This window comes from Spea bombifrons, chromosome 5, assembly GCF_027358695.1.
Source record: "Spea bombifrons isolate aSpeBom1 chromosome 5, aSpeBom1.2.pri, whole genome shotgun sequence".
In the NCBI taxonomy this organism is placed as follows: domain Eukaryota; kingdom Metazoa; phylum Chordata; class Amphibia; order Anura; family Pelobatidae; genus Spea; species Spea bombifrons.
The window spans coordinates 77213705-77227705 of NC_071091.1; the positions used below are offsets into that span (position 1 = coordinate 77213705).

The window sequence follows — 14001 nt, forward strand, 5'->3', positions numbered from 1 at the left end:
GCACCCAGCACTTTGCACCCAGCCCTGGCACTTTGCACCCAGCACTTTGCAGTCAGCACTTTGCCCCAGCCCTGGCACTTTGCACCCGGCACTTTGCACCCAGCCCTGGCACTTTGCACCCAGCACTTTGCACTGTGCCCCTGCACCCAGTCTCCAACTCTGCCCTGCACCCAGCCCTGCCCCCACATTCTGCCCTGCACCCACTCTGCCCTGCACCCACACCCTGCCCTGCCCCCCCACCCCCACTCTGCCCTGCCCCCCCACCCCCACTCTGCCCTGCACCCAGTCTCCCACTCTGCCCTGCACCCAGTCTCCCACTCTGCCCTAACCCCCCCACCCCCACTCTGCCCTAACCCCCCCACCCCCACTCTGCCCTGCACCCACACTCACACCCTGCATCCCCACCCCCACTCTGCCCTGCACCCAGTCTCCTGCCCTGCACCCCCCACCCCCACTCTGCCCTGCACCCAGTCTCCTACCCTGGCCTGCCCCCCCACCCCCACTCTGCCCTGCACCCCCACTCTCCCCTGCACCCACACTCACACCCTGCCCTGAAACCCCACCCCCACCCCGCCGTGGACCCCCACCCCGCCGTGGACCCCCACCCCGCCGTGGACCCCCACCCCCGCGAATCGCTCTGTGCGAATGGAGCCACTCGCACAGAGCGAATCGCTCTGTGCGAATGGAGCCACTCGCACAGAGCGAATCGCTCTGTGCGAATGGAGCCACTCGCACAGAGCGAATCGCTCTGTGCGAATGGAGCCACTCGCACAGAGCGAATCGCTCTGTGCGAATGGAGCCACTCGCACAGAGCGATTCGCTCTGTGCGAATGGAGCCACTCGCACAGAGCGATTCGCTCTGTGCGAATGGAGCCACTCGCACAGAGCGATTCGCTCTGTGCGAATGGAGCCACTCGCACAGAGCGATTCGCTCTGTGCGAATGGAGCCACTCGCACAGAGCGATTCGCTCTGTGCGAATGGAGCCACTCGCACAGAGCGATTCGCACATAGACATAAAGAATACTTACCTCCGCTACGGACTCGTTCCACTTCAAACTTTTAAAACTTTATTGAACTCGATTGAAGCGCGTCACATCCGTCACGTAGCTAGAAGGCGGAGACTGCAGAGCGTGGAGCAGAAGCGGGGAACGCTGGCGGAGGTAAGTAAAAGGAGCCTAGTGCTCCAACGACGAATCGATCACTCGATTAATCGATAACGGAAATCGTTATCGATGATTTCCGTTATCGATTATTATCGATTTTATCGATTCGTTGTTTCAGCTCTAATGTTGACTTTATTCTATTTCATGTTTTGGTGGGTTTTAATCATGGTTACTAACACTGACGCAGCTTTTAACAAGGAGAAGCATAGCAAACACTGATACGTGACCAGGGTCGTGGTTGAGCTAAAAATGTGTGATCGGACAATATATTTTGATAATATGAATCTTTTGTCGCAAACATAGACGCAAATGTTTGCTTTTCTTTAGTAACCTGGAGAAGCCATTAGGTTCATCTGTAAAAAGCCCGATGGGCTGGTGGAATGTTAACTTGGATTGCTTTAGTTTGGTATAATAGGTAGACAGTTTGCATCTATATGCATCTAATGTAGTATATAACTAGCAATATACCAGAAATGTCCTTTTTTAAGTTAAGGTTGTTTTTTCAATAAATTATTTGAGATGCTTAGAACATTCTGCCGTAAGAACTAGTGATACAGGTTAACCTCTCGCTACAATACTGAAATAATGTAAGACTGGTTACACATACACACATACATGCACAATATTATGATACATTACAATACAAATTGAAACACCGGTGCCTGTACAAAATGATATAAACATAACTGTACATAGTGGTTTATACATAAGAATGTACAAAATTGAGACACCATCAGGCTGTGAAATACATAAGTGAGGCACTTATATCACATAAAACATTTAACGTTAATAATAAAAATGTTAAAAGAAAAGAAATATTGTTACTATCAAAGGATTACGGGGTCCTAGTTTGTCCAGGAGTGCATTTTAACAGATACACAAGCCAAATCTGTACGTCAAAAATAATACTTTTATATGATCAGACTGATGACCTCATGGATATCTTGACCGTCTGTCCCTTATGTAGGTAGGTTTTTGTTGATGTGTCATTTCACTATATATTTTTAGTATATATTCCCTAGAAACATTTTTCCATGGTCTGCTCTTTTCCTGAAAGGGTTACGGTTTCATTCTCCTTGTGGTTTAGTACCTCTATTTCTTTTCAAAGTCTTGAGCCGAGTCTCCATCATTATTGTTCCTATTGCTCAGAGTCTTCTGCATTCCATTGGCGCAGTCTACTGCATTTGTAAAGCATGTCCTTCAAATCACCTTCACATTTTCAGCTGTTTTTTGGCTTTAAAATCCATTCTGCGCGAGGGTTCACATTGTACACATCCAACATATAGGTATCTGGATCCAGGCAATGCTCTCCTAAAATAAACATAGGCAAAAGTCATTAGTGAAGACTAGGAAACATAAACCATTGCTATAAGACACTGGTGAACCATCTCCACCCAAAAAATACATATATAATATATATATATATATATATATATATATATATCAGTCACTAAGTAATTCTAGTATGAGGTATTTTATACTATTTATGGAATCTAAATAGAAAAACCATGTTAGTTGAGCTATTAGGCATTTACTAGTTTTTAATGAACCTGTATAAAGGGAGATAAATAATATTTTCTTAAAACTTCCTAAAAAGGACCTCATTGTTTAAGTTTTATAAGCAATTGCCAAGAAAAATCTATAAAATAATTCAGTACTTAAATAGTGCTGACACTGCAGCAGAAAACAGACAAAGACCGTAACATTAACTAGGCAATTACAGAATAATTTATCATCTCTGATGTTCCGATGCAAACACTGGAAAATCTTTGTTTGCTGAGCTTTGCTTGGTTAGGATCCAAGAGTCTGGATACTGCTATTGTACCACAGGAAAAAAGGCCTCATTTCCAAAAAAAATCTAAAGAACTTTAGCGAACTCAAAGAAAAATATTTAAAACAGTGCGATGAACGTTATAGTCACACTATAAGAACCATTTTTAAAAACGACTTCATAATCCAGTGCTATTGTGTAATATAAGCTACCACTTATCTGCAAATGTCTTTATGACACTGGGGAGAAAATGGATACACTGCACACAGAATCACATAAGAGACAGACCACAAGTCAGACTGATGCTATGTATATACATATATATATATATATATATATATATATATATATATATATATATATATATATATATATATATATATATACAGGAATGTGTATTCCCCTTTCTCCAGCTTTATCCCTTTTTTCACCACCAGTGTGGTGCCACTGCGACTAGAAACAAGCCTGATAATTTATGATTAAGATCTACCAAGGTAGGATTATTGCTACGGAGAATACTGTATATATTGATCTGTTGCAAATCATATTAAACTGTATTGCTATGGCTTACTTGCTGTATAAAAGAACACAAGTTAACTTGGTCCAACTTGGTCTTGGTTCTTGTGGTTTAACATGAACTAATGACCAGTAGAGTATTATCAATCAGTCAGTTGACTTTATAAAAGCTAATTTGCTGATATTCTCTCACATTTCTCCCATGCCAGTACACATGATGTAAGTTCTATGGAACCATTTGGTATACCATGCTTACCTATATTTCCTCCTATTTCATATAAACTTTGGTTGTTTATTCTGTCACTGTCTGGTGTTCCGTTACTACAAAGAAGAAGACAATTTATAAAACATATAATAATGTGAACAAAAATGGGCAGATGATTGAGTCATTTTTGACACCTTTTATTTATCAAGCTGCTGGAATACCTCTCTCATCTGCCGTCAAATTGTATGTTAATCTAATATAAAACATATTCAACGTAATTATTTCTCAAGTTACAGGACAAGAAGGAAACTCGCACAAATAGTTTCTAGGCTCACGGAAGAAACACACTCTGGCGAAATGATGCTAAATTAACACAGAGCGTATCAAAGTAACATATCTAGTAGAACTTATTTTTTTTTTAAATCCAAATTGAAAAAGACATACACCGAACACTGTGATACCAGATTTATATTACACATAATAAAGGTCACTCTGTAGGTCATCCAAAATAATTGAAATGACTACTGTTATTAAACCTGTCATTTTGAAGGAAATGTAAAAATGTGGTCCTCTTCACACCTGTTTTCGCACTGAAACCTTGCCAAGATGTCTTTGGCTTTCGTCCGACTGTTCAGCTGGATCGCCATGGAAACCTTTGAGTGCAATGGAGCGTAAACTCTTATCACTCCTTCAGGTACATCACAGTGCTGTAATACAATAGCAAAGCGCAACTGTGATAACTAGCACGGGGACTGGTATAACTTAATCAGGTCTTCTCAATCATCGCGGATGCCATGTATTACATCACTTTACATTTTATTTACAGAACGCCAGAAGAACAATAATCTTATTTATATTTGGAAAAAAAATATCCATTTTGCTATTTTTTTTGCTAGATATGTTACATGCCTAGCCCACTATAAAGCAGCTTCTCATATGTTTAGCGAGAACTTGACATGTATGCATGTGATGCTGGTCAACAATCTACATCTGGGCATAGTACTTACATTGTATACTTAAACTCATAGTATTTCATTTCCTCCTATTTGTTCAGGTTACATATACAACTGACGTGCAAAATCCTGTTTATATTAGTTACTCAAATATTCTTTGGAATTTATTTAAGCCAGCTTTGGAAAAGTACTAGAAAAACTATTTTTTTGAATTTTTTTTTTTTTTACTATGCCTTTAAATTACTTTTCACATTTGATTATTCTTTCTTGTCCTTTTGTTGGTCAATGACATTGTTCTGTCTTCTTACACGTTCACTCAGTGTGCAGTCTGACATTCAGTATAAACCATTCCTGTCTTCCAAATAAGAGGACTCTTCTTTGTAGTTTAACTTGTTTATTGGTGAACAGGTTGTTGAGTATATATGGCAAAACAGGATTACACACATGTAATGTGATGTGGTAATGTGATGTGGTAAAACTATAAGGATACAAATAACATGTATAAGTACAAGGCACATGAAATGCATGTATAATGACATTACATAACAGTTAAGTACATGGCAAAATGGCTGCCTATACATAGAATGACATGACTAGCTAACAGTCTAACAGTTAACTTTCCTGAGTAATAATACAAATAACTGAACAGCTCTGAATACTATAATGTCCCTGAAACAGAAGTAAATGTCTCACCAGATATGCTATTACACAGATGGTGGAGTTTTGGAAGGAGACATACAGAGACAGCTCTGATGATGAGTCCTGGTGACTGAAGACTGTAAAATGGAGGCTCCTCCCTCCCAGAATGCCTTGCAACCACCCACAATGCATTATTCTTTAACTAGAAAACAAGGTGTAATACAACTTAACACCGCTAGATGGAGCTATAATTTACTAAAGAAGTCTAAGGTGGCAAAAAGGTGAACTGTAAAGATTCTCAAACCCTGCTGGGCAGAACAGACATAATCTCATTAATTAAGTTATCCACAGCAGGGAATAGCTACATTATAAATGAGATCAAAGTAGGTTTAAATGTATTGTGTAAAGTACCTATGAATGAAAGAAGAGATTATCAGGTTGTAGGTTAAATGAGGCTGCCATCGTTCTACTTTGTAAAAAGTCTGTCTATCGGTGCTAAGAGAACAATAATAAAAAAAGTTCATTGAAGTAACATGGCCTTTTCTGAATATCAGCCAACAGTACCTCACGTCTTTCAGGCCTTTCTCTTTCCATTGTCTTCCTCCGTAACAGCTTCCTTACACTTTTGTCGAAAATTAGCTGCTTTTTGTTATTACTCAAAGCTGCGTCATTCATTTTACGAACTTGAGAAATTAAAAAGGATGGAACCTAGGTCAACACAGGGAAAAAAACCAAATAAAACACATTAGTGGAGGTCCTTCTACAACGTGTCTGTCTTCTTCTGTATATTTGCCACCCAGCAATTTAAGCATAACATAAATTTTCAGTTGGTTACTACATGGGATGCTAAAAGTAACTTATTAACAAAATAATCAGCCAAGTGATTATAGATAAAGACGTATAGAGGATGTATGCAGAGATAAGCAGCCAAAACCCAGACACATGGATTACTTTATTGTAAGGGGACAACAGTTGGGAGCTGTTCGTTTGTACGAATTGGCAGCTTTTTAAAGCAAAAGGCTCTATTATTTTACATCTGGCTATGTTTAAAAGTAAATATTATTATGAAAAGATTAAGTTTGATGTACCAACATGAATTAAGAGATTCCACTCAATGGACTATTTACAGTATTTAGTACAGTTTCCTTTAGGGTTATCCCACATACATATCCTGTAGGCTTTAATATGAAAAAAATATGTGGATATGGAGCGGTACAACTGGATAACCATAGACAAATATGTACAGCTACATAAGCTTTTAAGACCTCAGATGTCTCTTTTTCTGATGGAATTCATGTGTCTTGTATGTGTGAGGACAAGAGGTCATAATCTTAAAGTAGTAGGTCAGAAGCTTAGATGTAATGGAAGAAAGTTTTCCTATGATGACAGTGTGATAGGTTAGTGGTAGGTTAATGGAACAACCTCCCAGCGGTAGTGGTCGAGGCTAATACAGTGAGGGAATTTAAACTTGCATGGGATAAGGATATGGCTATTCCTAATCTAGGACAAGACCAAGGACTGATTGAGGATTGAGTCTTCACAACAGGATTAATGGGCTGAATGGTTATTATCTGTCCTCAAATTCTACGTTTTCTATATTTTTCATCTGATCTGAAGAAGGGACTTGTGAGGTCTCAAAAGCCTATGTTACTTTACAGCATTTTCTGGGTTGGCCCAATAAAAGGTATTACCTTTGATGAAAGACTCCATCCGAAGAGTTTACATGACTGTTAGTATGTGTTCATGCAGTGAGTAGCACAGCGCATCAACATAAAACAGACAAAGCCACAAAGCACTGTCAAGGATTTGCAGCTGTTTGCCTCTAGAAATGCCCTTTTTCTTTGAAGTTGTCTAGACAATACATGAATAATACTACTGTTATCCATAACGTAAAAATAAAAAGACCCATAAAGCCAACGCTGCCTTTGGCATTCAGTTCAGCTGGTCTGAGTCAATATTTAATTATATTAATATTTAGGGGATTTACAGGTTTCTGAAAAAAAAAATTGCTCAAAGTTTTACCGCAACCCTATGTAGAATTCAAGGTAAATTGCCTTAAAGGGATAGTCCAATGCACAGAATGCACTTAAACTGTACATGCTAATATATGTGTATATATATATATATATAAGGGGTAGTAGAAGTATTGTTAAACTCTCATCTACACACACCAGACAAGCCAGAAGGCTTGCTTTTCCCTCAGAAATCTCATGGTGCTTTCACAACCACAAGAGAATCCCTTGTGGTTGTGAAAGCACCATGAGATTTCTGAGGGAAAAGCAAGCCTTCTGGCTTGTCTGGTGTGTGTAGATGAGTGTTTAATAATACTTCTACTACCCCTTAAATTTAAGTGGAAGGGTTTCCATCACCTTTTACCCACCATAACTTATGTAATGATATATATCATATATATATATATGTCATCAAGGTGTTTTAGATATATGCTTACCCCAAGAAAATGTGTAGATACAAGTTGCGTACCTACTGAAATTAGTGAGGACACTGATCAGTTGTCCTAAGAAGATGACATGATCATCATAGATAAGAGGTTATATTCTAAAACTAGAGAGATTCTTAGATGTAATGCAATTCAATTTCACTTTACTGAGAAGGGGCGTAGGTAAGTGGAACGGTCTCCAAGCAGAAGGGGTAGAGGTTAATACAGTAACAGAATTTATATGCATGGGACAGAACAGCAGGGAAATATGGGCAGACTGGATGGGCCAAATGGTTCTTATCTGTGTCAAATTCAATGTTTCTTATGGTTTTATTGCTAGTGTCTTCAAACAGGAGATAAAAGGGGGAAGGTTATGTGAGCGACCAAAGTGCATCAAACAACACTTAACCAGTTTTAGTAAATGATATAGCGCACTAAAACAGTATGACATACAAGACACGATTCATGTTATACTCAGAGTTATGTTTCTGTCATTTGATACAGACCCTTAAAAATGTGATATTATAAAGCTAAACAAATATAACCATGAACTTCAAATGTTTATACACTTGGAAGCTTGTTACTGTTTTACTAAATGAAAACATACATCCCAACAGTCTTGGTTTTCATAGGACAGATTTTTTTTTTTTTCATAGGACAGACCAGATTTTGGGGCACTGTCCCAATGTCACGCTTTTACAGTGATGATCATGGACTAGTTGGGGAGATCCTCTGTTGAGCATACTGTTGAGCTCCCACGTGGCTTCCTCGCTTCTTCTGGATTGCTCAGCCAAGCCAACCCAAATAATAATTAATGGATATGACTTTGGACTCCTCAATTACCTTTTTCCTTAAAGTTCCTTCAAAGCAAGATGTTAAACCACAGTTGGTGAAGAAGACACTTAGGGAGCCGCAAAAGAGTTACATTTCAATGGCAAATCATCCACTGTAAAATGACCTTTAACATTGTATATGATGTAATCATTTTACATTCATTATTAACATTATTTAATTGAATACCATATTTGGCGAAAACATTATAAAATACGTTGTAACTTTAGATAAAGAATGTTGAGTGAAAGTTGCACAAATAGAATTGTGTGAATCAGACCATTTATGAAACTGTGTACTTTACTTCGTTTTTGTAAATCCCACTTAATCCCGCGTCGTGCCATTGTTCAGGTCTATCAAAGTGTTTAAAAGTAAGGCTCAGTTGTATAATTCAGAAATATAAACCAACACTGGATTAAAGGGGATTTTCTCATGTGATATACAATTACAACCACTTATCCCAAAGCGCCAAAGTGGCTCCGGGGACCTCTCTGGACAGCGTCATACTGATATACTGATCAGACCTTCGTGGTTCATATCAAGAGTTTTTGTATATAGATTTACACCCCGTTTATTGTTTATTTCACTGACCTTGTGTGCAAATCATATCATATATTAGGTAGGGGCAAAATTAGACCTTATGGTCACAATGACCCATTCGGAACATCTTGAAACTTTAGTTTTTCTCCCTGCGCTTAAAATATGGGTTCCAGTAGAAATGTGCTGATTCTTGGATATTACCAAAAAAACATCTTAAATTCCTCAAGTAAACTCATGTCATAGTGTTTACAGATTAAGCAAACTTTGTAATAAAACTCCTTAACCTCATGTTTTTATAATCTACAGAAATGATTATCCCTATTAATATGTTGCTCAACGTAGATTTGCCACTTTTCCCAAATCCTACATTTTGTAATTTTAGTGATTTTACAGATTAAAATAAGCAAAGTATATGTGGAAAACACTTTATGTATAAAGGTATCTTTCTTTTTCCCACGTTCTATATGGTTATTCTTCCTGTAATCTCTGGTTTATGGTGTTGATTGGTTGAAGCAGTCTTTATAAGGGTTGGCGAGTAAGAAGGAGAATATTTCAGGGCAGGAATTTGATAAGATAATGTTGGCTTTGCCACTTTTGAGACACAGATCTCAGCTTTAATGTGTTGCATTTTTTAAAAAGAATATCTCCAAAAAACAATTACAGCAAAGATACAAAGAGTTTCAGGTAATTAGTGACTTCTTTAAATAGGAAATGTATTTCAATTAAGAATATAAAGTAATTATATATCATTGTCACGATTTTATATATTCACAAAAGGTTAATTTCCCTTTTTGCAATTACATTTCGTGTACAGAAGGATCATACTGCTGTATGATAAAGGTCCTCTGAGTAAAAAAATAAATCTTGGAATTTGAGGTCATCCACAATTACATTACAAAAACTGCTTGGCCACCCTTGTCGTGTATCACTTATGTTAAAGTCTTTATTTGTACATTTGGATACATTTTGTTTAATCAGTAGTGCACACAACATTTACACCATAGTTGCATTTTATAAGAAGTAGTCCAAAAAGATGTTTTACAGAAATGGAACTGAAAGGGTTAATGAATCGTCATAAAATTAAATTAGTTAATGTTAAAGTGAGATTTAAGATTAAAATAAAGATTTACTAGATTTAGATAAGCATTTTTCTTACAATTTTAAGATTGGGACAGAAACTTGGTTTCCAAACTCATTTCAAGCAGGAGTCAGTCTGTGAAGGACCCCAGACATAAAGGTGCCAAGCGCAAGTTGGATTAAGATAAGGAGATGTGGAAGCTTGTTTTAGGACTAACTTGTAATTAGTTCTTAATTGTTAGATGAGGACAAGCTATTTACTAAATGACACAGAGGTGATCCTTCCTAACAGCACAGTTTTTGGGTCTTTTTAAGCGCTGGATATTAGAATGCCTCCCAAATAATCCTCTACATGAAACCCATTAAACCGTATTGAGCAAAACCTCAAAAAAGCCTTTCCTTGTAATAGGCCTTTCCTGGTAATAGGCCATATTCCCATAATTAATGTAAGGAATTAGAAACATTTAACCTACAGAAGTGACAAAGGCCTTTTAGTACAATGCTAACTCACTATTGCACTTTGAAGGAGGAACACTCTACTCATAGACCAAAAATAAGGGGATCACTCCCAGCCATAAAACCAACATGCTGGGTTATACCTTGGGTTATGTGTTAAAATAATAATTGCTGTTGAAATATGGCCTTGTCACCTAAACAAGTAATGGAATGGTCATGATCATTGATAAGACCACTTTTTGAACTTTACACCAGAATCACTTTTTATATAAATACGCTTTTATGCCATCCAATTGGTTTTCTTTATGCTTAAATACTTCTCACTCAATGTAAACTTAATCTGAAGCATGATTGTCTATTCATCTAAAAATGTCAAATGGCCGTTAATATTCAAGGAGTCACAAAGAGCTAAACATAATAAAAGTGTATGAACAACCAAATTAGCATATGCAATTCTATATGGACAACTGCAGTACGTATCTGAGATATCTTGGCGTCTTATTCTGCCCATAATAGATGTTTTGTTTCTGAATAACTTGCACTTACATAACCTTAGATCTTAGTTTCTCTGTTGCTCATTGTATTACAAGCAAGATTGCTGGAGGAACCCACATGGACTATTAGAGTCTTGCCTACTGCATACTAATGATTAACCCCTGGAATCCCAAATAAGTCTACCACATTGGGTCTGCATTCATAGTAAATTATCTGACATACAAACGGTTAATCTCTATGGCATTCTGTACATTCTAGTGAAGACCAACGTTTTATTGTCGATTGTCCATTAACTTCTAATGCATAAGGTTAATATACATTGCACTGTTTTTCTTCTGAGTCTCAAATGTACTCCTTACACTATTTCCTCTTCAGAATGATTTACTTTTGCGTTAGTAAATAATCCTTCACACACGTCTGGCTTTGTGAGCATATAACCCCCCCTGACTTGCGTTATATATATGATACCACTGTAACTTTGTAACTTAAAATGGCATACATTGATTATGAATCTCAATCTTTGTCACGAACAGATTTAGCTGTTCTATGGTTCATTAGTCAGTAACTGCCTGAACGACTGTGGGAAGAGTAAGTTCCTGCAACTTGTGATGTTAGCCAAGAGGAAAAAATGCAGCACAAGGGCTTTTAAGCTGTGGTGATGTCTGATAGGCTAAACGTTGCTTTACATTTCCTTTATTTATGGTACATCACTTATCTAATCAGCCTAGAATGCTTAGTCTGTATTTTAACTCTTTGTAATGTTTTGGCATGGACAATGCCTTGTCCTGATGAAGGTTTAGATCGTATCAGAGACCTTAACACTGCAAACTATTCTTTCACCAAAATAATTATGTCCTTTGAAAGGTCCTCGGGTTTCAAGTATTTTCCCAAACAAGTTGAGGTGCTTTGAACTGGTCTGCAGACAGATGGGGAAAATTAGCTCTAAAAACGAGGAGTTAGAGCGTAGGAAGTATTCAGTAACGTAGCCTCAATTGATCATTCCACTCACATAGTCACATTCAGTTTAGTTTGTTATATTATATCCTTGATTTATCTAAATAAGTCTGTTTGACATTACAGGGTCTATAAGTGCTTTGAAAAATATATCATTTAGATTAATGAAAAAAAGGATTCCGTAGTATCCATAGCTTTTTGCACATTATAACATTGTCAGGAACCACTTTTTGCTGCCTGAACCATGGCTTTTTCATACCTGTGCCATTTACATCTGCTACCACTAGTGGCCACCCTCCGCCCTCTGGAGCACTCAGAACTCAGGTGTGCCTTGTTACCTGGGTTGAGCCCTAGTGAATACATCCAGCTGGGCCTTGTTACCTGGATTGCCCTGCCTTTATGAACCTGCCCTGCCCTTCACTCAGGGCCTTTGTATTGAAGTCTATGGACCTTCCTGCTGTGGCTCTGCACCTGTACTGTTCCTGGTTCCCTGCTTTTGTGTCCTTCCAAGTGGACTCCCTGCTTTTGTGTCCTTCCAAGTGGACTCCCTGCTATTGTGTCCTTCCAAGTGGACTCCCTGCTATTGTGTCCTTCCAAGTGGACTACCTGCTATTGTGTCCTTCCAAGTGGACTACCTGCTATTGTGTCCTTCCAAGTGGACTCCCTGCTATTGTGTCCTTCCAAGTGGACTCCCTGCTATTGTGTCCTTCCAAGTGGACTCCCTGCTATTGTGTCCTTCCAAGTGGACTCCCTGCTATTGTGTCCTTCCAAGTGGACTCCCTGCTATTGTGTCCTTCCAAGTGGACTCCCTGCTATTGTGTCCTTCCAAGTGGACTCCCTGCTATTGTGTCCTTCCAAGTGGACTCCCTGCTATTGTGTCCTTCCAAGTGGACTCCCTGCTATTGTGTCCTTCCAAGTGGACTCCCTGCTTTTCGTACCCTTCCAAGCGGGCTGTGTGCCTTTCGTACCCTTCCAAGTGGGCTGTGTGCCTTTTGTACCCTTCCAAGTGGGCTGTGTGCCTTTTGTACCCTTCCAAGTGGGCTGTGTGCCTTTTGTACCCTTCCAAGTGGGCTGTGTGCCTTTTGTACCCTTCCAAGTGGGCTGTGTGCCTTTTGTGCCCTTCCAAGCAGGCTCTCTGTCTGTCGCGCCCTTCCAAGCGGGCTCCCTGCCAAAAGACTTATTACCTGTATTCTATTTTGCCATACGTCCAGTTACTTGCTTAGACTATTACCCTTGTTTGCTGGTCCTGTTATATACATAAAATACACTGCTTTACCTGGATTTCTGTTTGTGGTATCTTTGTTTGCATAATCATGCACCGTGGGTTACATACTGAACCCCAAGTATCCCCTGCGCATGGGCTCCTACCCGACCTGATCACCCGAGTCCTGACAGAATACAAAGGCCATTACAAGGAGTCAGCGGGGTTACTTTCAGTAATCAAAGTGATAGGAGAATGCTTGCTTGAACTGTGCAAATCATTAATGCATATCTGGGACTCCAACTCCAATCACTCTCATGAAGACCATTCACCTACACCTGCTACAGCACCTGAGAAATCCAAGAAGCCTGTTACCAGAATTAAAAAGGTATCTTCTAGGAAACGTGAACCCCTTACCGCAACCGAATTGCAACAAAGGCGTGATGAGGAATCTTGCTTTTACTGTGGCAAAAAGGGACACTGGATCACTCAATGTCCTCTGAAACCAGCTAAACCCTCTGCAACCCACACCAACAAACCCCAGGCCCAGGAACCTGCATGTGACAACAGCAACGCATCAAAGCTGGAGCACACCTTATCTCTTCCCCAACCTGGTGATCCTGGGGTTAACCAATCCACAGTACCTGGAACTTCTGCACCATCTGTAGCCATGTCGGATGACCTCCAGACCATCTCTGATGAAACTGACTGGTCTGATATGGACAGTGTGTCTTCAGATGTTTCTGTTGCTGATACAACGGA

At 39.2% G+C, this 14001-nt stretch overlaps 2 long non-coding RNA genes across 2 annotated transcripts; both read right to left on the minus strand.

Moving 5' to 3' along the window:
* Positions 1-3722: 3722 nt before the first annotated feature.
* LOC128498112 (uncharacterized) lies at positions 3723-4359 on the minus strand. The gene is made up of 2 exons (XR_008354395.1): positions 4236-4359; positions 3723-3772 (listed from the first exon to the last, which is right to left on the minus strand). It is a non-coding gene; the product is annotated as an uncharacterized LOC128498112 (long non-coding RNA).
* A 624-nt stretch (positions 4360-4983) lies between these two features.
* Positions 4984-5551, minus strand: LOC128498111 (uncharacterized). The gene is made up of 2 exons (XR_008354394.1): positions 5303-5551; positions 4984-5087 (listed from the first exon to the last, which is right to left on the minus strand). It is a non-coding gene; the product is annotated as an uncharacterized LOC128498111 (long non-coding RNA).
* Between the last annotated feature and the right edge of the window lie 8450 nt (positions 5552-14001).